This window comes from Zingiber officinale, chromosome 6B (genome assembly GCF_018446385.1).
Source record: "Zingiber officinale cultivar Zhangliang chromosome 6B, Zo_v1.1, whole genome shotgun sequence".
NCBI lineage: Eukaryota > Viridiplantae > Streptophyta > Magnoliopsida > Zingiberales > Zingiberaceae > Zingiber > Zingiber officinale.
Window position 1 is genome coordinate 102,403,035 of NC_055996.1, and position 8,918 is coordinate 102,411,952.

An 8,918-nucleotide genomic window follows, 5' to 3' on the forward strand; every position below is an offset into this window, starting at 1 on the left:
CACGCAAAGCCAAAAATGTTATATGGATATCATCAAGACAGAGTCACACAAAGTCTCAAGACTCAACAAATGGAGGTGCAAACTATACAAGAAGTGCTCATAGCTCAACCAATTAAGGATCAAGAAGAGATACAAATCCATCCTGATTAGCCCGAAGGTTATACCAAAATTGTAGGTGAATCCTCCTTCTCCTTCAAGGTCTTCTTGTAGTTAACTTCAAAGTTATCTCATCGGAGGTCCAGCTTTTGCTGATTTTAGACGAGATCAAATTTAATTTAGTATTATCTATGGGAATGTATGCCTAGTTTGAAACGTGAAAATGAATAACACTAAAAATTTCTCATCCATCACCATGACCCTGGAGGACTTCGACAAGCGTTACACTGTCATAGTGCAAGAGTGAGAAATCAAAATTTCTTAGGCATCATTCTCGTTCGATCATTGCCCTAGAAGTTCACGAGTGTTCGTCTCAGTGAGATCCTCATTCCCCATATCCTATCTCCCCAACTTTGTAGGTATTCAGGAGTCAAGATATTAAGTTATTCATTCTCTCATCGAATTCTCTCCCCGACTTCATAGATACTTGGGAGTTGCAGGATCAAACCTATTATTCTCTCCTAGACTCCGTAAACAAATGGGAGTCGAGGGATCAAAATATTATCTTCAGTGAGAATCGATATTCTATTCTCTCCCTAACTCGGCGGATATTCGAGAGCTGGGAGATTGAGTTATTCATTCTCTTATCGGATTCTCTCCCCAACTCTGAGGATACTTGGGAGTCGCGAGATTGAGTCTATTATTCTGTCCCCAACTCTGTAAATACTTGGGAGTCACAAGATTAAGTGTATCACTTATCCCTAGCGAGATCAGTATTCTATTCTCTTCCAGACTCTGCAAGTACTTGGGAGTCGGGAGATCGAGTTATTCATTCTCTCATCAAACTCTCTCCTTAACTATGTGGATACATGGGAGTCATGGGATTAAGCATATTATTAATCTCTCCCCAACTCTATGGGACTTAGGAATTGTAGGATTGAGCTTATCACTTATCTCCAGCGAGGATCAGTATTCTATTATCTCCCTGACTTTGCGAGTTTTCGGGAGTTAAGTGATTGAGTTATTCATTTTTTCGTTGGATTCTCTCTCCGACTCCATGAATACTTAAGAGTCGTGGGATTGAGCCTTGATATATTCTCTCCCCGACTTTGCAGACATTTGGGAGTTGAGGGATCAAAATAGTATTTCCAACAAGGATTGGTGTTCTATTCTCTCCCGACTCCATAGGTCTTCGGGAGTTAAGAGATTGAGTTATTCATTCTTTCAGTAGGATTTTCTTGTTGACTCTGCAAATACTTGAGAGTTGTGAGATAGAGTCTTGTTATTGTTGGTGCAATATCCCTTAGGTCAAGGTTGACCTGGTTGACCAAGCTTGAGTCTTGGTTTGGATTTCGATGTTTGACAATGCAAGGTTGATTGAAGAAGAGTCAAGTAGGTCAAGGATGACCGGATACTTGACTGGGAAGTCCTAACTGGGATGTTAGGCAGGAGGAAAATCCTGGTGAGTGAAGTCAGGTGAAAGACCTAGTGAGTGAAGCTAGGCAATTTGGAAGTCCTAGTGAGTGAAGCTAGGCAGGAGAAAAATTCTGGTGAGTGAAGCCAGGTGAAAGACCTAGTGAGTGAAGCTAGGCAATTGGGAAAGTCCTAGTGAGTGAAGCCAGGCAAGAGAAATCCAGATGGGTCAAGCTTGACCAGACATCTGGTGAGAGTCCAAGTAGGTCAAAGGGATTGACCGGATACTTGACACGAGGAAGAAAAGTCCAAGTAGGTCTTAGGGAGTGACCGGATACTTGGCAAGAAGAGAAAAATCCAAGTGGGTCAAAGGGATTGACCAGACACTTGGTGAGAGAGTCCTAGCTGGTCAAGGGTGACCGGATGCTAGGTCTTATGTACCAACAAGTCATGGTTGACTAGATGTTGGTTTAGGGGCCTTTGGGCTTGGTTTTGGGCAAAAACCAAGATCTGGATTGATCAGCCGATTGATCCAGCAGGTTTGGATTGATCCGTGGATCGATCTAGCAGATCTGGATCGATCCACCGATCGATCCGGTGAGTCCCCGCGAACAGAACCCCTCTGGATCGATCGGTGGATCGATCCAGAGGTCCCAATCGATCAGTGGATCGATTGGGACGCTGCTGCTTCGCGCGATAAGCGCTGGATCGATCCGTGGATCGATCCAGAAGTTTTTCCAGAGCACAGAGGCGCTCTGGATCGATCCAAAGCCTCCCCGATCGATTGGGAGCATTCCAATCGATCGGGATTCGACCGTTAGCGTCGATTTAAGCCGCAGGCGTTCATTTCCTTCGGCAGAACTTCACCGATTCATTCCAGATTCATCACAGCTCCTCCCCAGCACTCTCTAAGCTCCTCACCGCCAGTTCTTGAAGGTTCTTGGAGGTTCATCCAAGTCAAGAGGCGAGTTGCAACGAGAAGAAGAAGAAGCTAGGGTTTTTACTGCATCTCTTGTAAGCTTTTGCTTATTCTTTACTACCCTTTCTTCTACTTGTATTGAGAGTCTTGTAGGGCTTCTCCGCCTTCGGTAGTTACCGAAAAGGAGTGTTTATTAGTGGAGGTGTGTGTGTGTGTGTGTGCGTGGATCCTTGGACTAGTCACCTCTTATGAGGTGGATACCAAGTAAAATCCTATTGTTAGCATTGTTGTAGTTTGTTTCTTTGTATTCCGCTGCGCATCACTTTGAAGAAACAAGCAACAAAGCACGACGAGCACACGCGAAGCTATTCACCCCCCTCTAGCTACTTTTCGGTCCTAACAAGTGGTATCAGAGCAAGGTTGCTTTTCACCGGAATCACCGTCGGAAGGGGCAAACATAACAAGCAAAGCTAGAGGGTGAAGAAGTTGGAGCAAATTCATCAAAGTCAAAGAATTCAAGAAGCTCAACTTCAAGATGCAATTCCAAGATGGACTTGGATTTGATACAAGGGTGGCTCCATCATACACATCCACAAGCTTCGATTCTTGGAGATCAAGAATTGAAAATTTCTTGATGATGGAGATAGAGCAATGGTTTGCTCTAATGGAAGGTTTTAAGGCTCCAAGGAATTCAAAGGGCAAAGTTCTCAAAAGGAGCAAATGGAGCCAAGAAAAAATCCAAAGATGTGAGGCCAATGACAAAGTGACCAAGCTTTTGGTCAATCTATTGCCGAGCAACATCTTGGAGAAAATTGGAGAAGTTGAAGATGCCAAAGAGCTATGGAGCAAATTGGAAAAGGCTCATGAGATCCCCTCCACTGTACCTAACCAAGAAGAATCCAAAGAGGGTGACTCATTGGAGCAAGATCAAGAGGAGGACTCCGAAGTTGAGAGATGCTCAACTTCCGAAGAAGAGGAAATCCAAGAAGCTTCATTCTCAAGGAGTGTAATCAAAAGAGCAAGGAAGGAGCATATTCCTTGTTTCATGTACAAGAGGATGAAGAAGAAGGTGAAGCCTCCACCTCTAGGATTGAGGGGGAGCAACTCTTGGTGACACCGGATCAAGAAGAAGGAGAATCCTCCACATCCGGGTCAAGAGAAGAAGAGGATGAAGAAGCTTCCACCTCCACAAGTCAAGATAAATCAATTGGAGGGAAATCGATTTCGGATCAAGAGGAAGCCTCTACATTCATATCAAATGGAGGAGCAAGTGTCACCCCTACACAAGAAGGTATAAATAGTTCAATTAATAATAAGAATCATATTATATGTTTTGAATGTAGGGAACATGGGCACTACAAAAGCAAGTGCCCTAAATTGGCCAAGAAGAAGGGCCAAGTGGCACCTAAGGGCAAGGAGAAGCCAAAGGAGACCATCCCCGGAACAAAGAAGAGCAAGGAGCACATTGTGTGCTTCTCTTGCAATCAAAAGGGGCATTACCGGAGTCAATTCCCTAAGGGGAAGAAGATGGTCAAGGCTCAAGGAGGAAGCTCAAGTCAAGAGGGAGCCTCTAAGGTAAAAAGGAATGTAACTTTTATTGAGCCTATCCCTTTACATTATGGTAAAAAGCATGCTAGTTCTAACTTATATCATTTTAATGCTATTTACCATAAGAATAGAGAGCATGGTAAAATTAAGGAAAATAATGTAGCTTACCATGCTAAAACTACCACACCTAGGATTAGGAAGGTAGATAAAAATCTAGGCAATCACACTAAGGACCTTAGCTACAAGCCTAGAAATAAAAATGCTCATAAATTTAATGGAAAACCAAAAACTAAGGACTTAGTGATAGAAAATCAAGTCTTGAGGTCAAGGCTTGATAAAATGGAAAAGACCCTAAAAAGGATGGAAAATATCCTAAAAGGGCAAAATGAGCATAGCCTAGGTCTAGGAGCACAAAGGTCATCTAATGGCCATAGGGATTTGGGATACAAACCAAAGGCTAAGAAGGATGTAATCTCTTACCATAGGGTTCCATATAGTTATGGAACCAACCCTAGGTCTGGTGGTCAAGTCAAAAATACAAGGGAAGTTATCCCTAAGAGTATTTTTGAAACAAATGTGACTAAGACTTCTAAGAAGTCTAAGAAAGTCACAAAGAAGGTTACAAGGGAAGCAATCCCTAGAGTTGACCTAGAAAATGTGACCAAGGCTTCTAAGAAGCCCAACAAGGTCACTAGGAAGGTATCTAGGGAAGTAATCCCTAGTGAGTACCTAGAACATCCAAGGAGCACCAATAGGTGTTGGGTTCCTAGGAGCATCTTCTCTACCCCATAGATGGGTTAGAGAGTGTCAACTCCGATTAGAAGGGTAGTTAACCTAACTTTGAGGAAATTGACACTCAAGGAGCATTTTCAAGGTTTTTGTCAACCTTTGAAAATGAAATGAAATTATTATTTACTCCTTGAAAGGGTAAAATGTGCCTAATGGTGGAAATTTTTGATTTTATCTTAAATGGCATAAATTGAGAAAACCTAGAGAAATACCAAGTTGGGATTTTGGTATTCTCTTAAAAATTTAAGGCAATCTGGGCCTTGATTTACGTGTTTACTCTTGAGGAAAAATGGAATATGCCAACATTTGAGGACATGCTTAATTGTTAAGTGGCATAAACAAATCAAGAGAAATAGAAATGTCAATTTAGGTTTTGGCATTTCTGCGAAGCATTTAGGGCAATCTAGGTTAACTTTTTAAAGTTAAAACAAGTAGTATATTTAGAGTTTAGCTAAGTGGTTAAGGATACTTAGGTAGGTAATCTAGGTATATTTTATTTTAAACCTTGCCATGATTGTTTGCCCATCATATGCCATGACATCATGTCTATTGTTGCATTCATGTCTTATTATGAAAAATCTAAAAATACCATGTCATGACATTCATACATCATGTAGTTATAGGACATTTTCTTTTGAAAAATTATTTTCTTTTGATGTATGCCATAACATAATCATGCATTATGTTTTATTTCCTAAATATAAGGACAAATGGCATTAGTTAAACAAGTGGCATTTGTTTAACAAGTGAATCAACAAGTAACATCCTTGGTGGATGTTTACCACTCAAAATGCCTAGATAGATATGCATGATCCCTAGAATAGGGCAAAACCAAATTTCACATCTCACAAGGACTATAAGGTGACTTGTATGTGTTTTAGTGCACATTAGATACAAGTGAGATGTTAGGATGATGAACAAAACTCAAGATGTTGATTTAGTGCATTCGTTTGAGGTTTTAAGTTCATCAAAACACATAGTTATGTGTTTTCCCATCATTGGGAAAGCTAATGTACAAGTCATGTGCATTAAGCCCAAGGAACATGGTGGGATATTGGTTTTGAAAATATTTTCAAAATAATTTTGGAAAACCTTGGTGAAGGCTATCTTTTGATAGTAATCACCATTGAATAGTTAGACACAAACTTGAAGAAAACACTAAAGTTTTTGCAAGTTCTCAAGTTTGTGTCAATCTTTGAAAATATGATGTATTTTCATAGAAAACTATTTTTCCACGATAAATTATACCCTAAATATTGTCTACACAAATTTTTACGATTTTTGGAATTTTGTAGAATATTCTAGGGGTTTCTGAAATTGGCTGAAATTGAATTTCAGCAATTTCAGGCCTCCAATCGATCAGTGGATCGATTGGAGTGCCTCAATCGATCAACCGATCGATTGAGAAGGCATTTCTCGCGAGCAGAAGCTCGCTAAATCGATCAGCCGATCGATCCAAGAAGATTGAATCGATCAGTGGATCGATTCAGCAGGGTTCAATCGATTGGAACCCAACTCCAATCGATTGAAGATGCTGATTTTGGCTGGGAAAGCTTATTTTCAGCATTTTGAACCTATTTTAGTCTAGGTAACCATTCCAAACCCCTGAAAATACATGGGTATACATAAAAAGGGTGTTTTCGTGTGGAAAACAAGGATGGATTGGTTAAGGAAGGCTAAGTTGAAGTTTAGGTTGAGGTTTGTTTCAGATTTTGAATAGTTTGAACCTCAAAACTTCTACAATTGGGTTTCCTAAAGTTTTAGGGATTCCAGGTCATTGTTGGTGCAATGACAGAAGTTACCACCATGTCTTTAGGGGGAGGTACTCTTTAAAGACATGAAAATTATTTTTCATGAACCTTGGAAGGTGGTTAACCTTCTGTTTGAAAATGCTCAAGGTTGAGCGTTTGAACTTAAATGGGGAGTGGATAACCTCATTGTTCAACTGGTTTCCAGTGGATAATGCTCAAGGATGGGCATTTGCCTACATTGAGGAAAAAATGTAGGGTTAAGGATAAATGAAGGGTATGGGACTTTCATTTAGGTCATTGGTCTTTGTTAATGCTCAAGGGTGAGCATTGGTGATAATGAAGGGTACGGAATCTTCATTATCGTGTTGATCACAACGAGTAAACTTGTGAACAACGATGAGCAACTCTTCAGGGGGAGAGTTTTTCAACAATAGGGCATTTGTTGAAGTGTGCCCAAAATTGAGGCACGGGTTGATGTGTGCTCAAAGATGGTTTGATGTGTGCCAATAGGGGAAGAATGAAAGGACTTATGAAAGGGGGTAAGTTAGACTTTCATTACCTAGAGGGAGTTTGCCCTCTTAGGGGGAGAATGGAGAGCTTAACTTATGTGTTAATTACCTAGTGGCATGAAGAAGGAGGCTATGGGATTAGCCTAACTTACATGTGGTATTGTAAGTGTTATTGTTGTATTATCAAACATCAAAAAGGGGGAGATTGTTGGTGCAATATCCCTTAGGTCAAGGTTGACCTGGTTGACCAAGCTTGAGTCTTGGTTTGGATTTCGATGTTTGACAATGCAAGGTTGATTGAAGAAGAGTCAAGTAGGTCAAGGATGATCGGATACTTGATTGGGAAGTCCTAACTGGGATGTTGGCAGGAGGAAAATCCTGGTGAGTGAAGTCAGGTGAAAGACCTAGTGAGTGAAGCTAGGCAATTTGGAAGTCCTAGTGAGTGAAGCTAGGCAGGAGAAAAATCCTGGTGAGTGAAGCCAGGTGAAAGACCTAGTGAGTGAAGCTAGGCAATTGGGAAAGTCCTGGTGAGTGAAGCCAGGCAAGAGAAATCCAGATGGGTCAAGGTTGACCAGACATCTGGTGAGAGTCCAAGTAGGTCAAAGGGATTGACCGGATACTTGGCACAAGGAAGAAAAGTCCAAGTAGGTCTTAGGGAGTGACCGGATACTTGGCAAGAAGAGAAAAATCCAAGTGGGTCAAAGGGATTGACCAGACACTTGGTGAGAGAGTCCTAGCTGGTCAAGGGTGACCGGATGCTAGGTCTTATGTACCAACAAGTCATGGTTGACTAGATGTTGGTTTAGGGGCTTTGGGCTTGGTTTGGGCAAAACCAAGATCCGGATTGATCACCGATTGATCCAGAGTTTGGATTGATCCGTGGATCGATCCAAGAGATCTGGATCGATCGGGGATCGATCCGGTGAGTCCTCGCAGAATCCTCCGGATCGATCGGTGGATCGATTCAGAGGTCCCAATCGATCGATGGATCGATTGGGACGCCGCTGCTTCGCGATAGCGCCGGATCGATCCGTGGATCGATCCAAGGTTTTCCGAGAGGCGCCGGATCGATCCGTGGATCGATCCAAAGCCTCCCCGATCGATTGTGAGCATTCCAATCGATCGGGATTTGACCGTTAGCGTCGATTTAAGCCGCATGCGTTCATTTCCTTCGACACATCTTCACCGATTCATTCCAGATTCATCACAGCTCCTCCCCAGCACTCTCTAGCTCCTCACCGCCAGTTCTTGAAGGTTCTTGGAGGTTCATCCAAGTCAAGAGGCGAGTTGCAATGAGAAGAAGAAGAAGCTAGGGTTTTTACTGCATCTCTTGTAAGCTTTTGCTTATTCTTTACTACCCTTTCTTCTACTTGTATTGAGAGTCTTGTAGGGCTTCTCCGCCTTCGGTAGTTACCGAAAAGGAGTGTTTATTAGTGGAGGTGTGTGTGTGTGCGTGGATCCTTGGACTAGTCACCTCTTATGAGATGGATACCAAGTAAAATCCTATTGTTAGCATTGTTGTAGTTTGTTTCTTTGTATTCCGCTGCGCATCACTTTGAAGAAACAAGCAACGAAGCACGACGAGCACACGCGAAGCTATTCACCCCCCCTCTAGCTACTTTTCGGTCCTAACAGTTATATTCTCTCCCAGACTCTACAAACATTTGGGAGTTGAGGGTTCCAGCTATTAGTTTTAGGACAGAAGCTATGACCGCTTGCTTAGGCTTACGGTGAGCTTAAATCCCTTAGCCCAGCGTTAGCAATTCACCTTACACTAAAGACAATGTGTTTCCCATGTAGCTGCCATGCTGCCAGAGAGAATGTGTGTTCCCATGCTGCTGCCACGCTATCAGAGATTGAGTGTGTGTTCCCACACTATTAGAGATAGTGTGT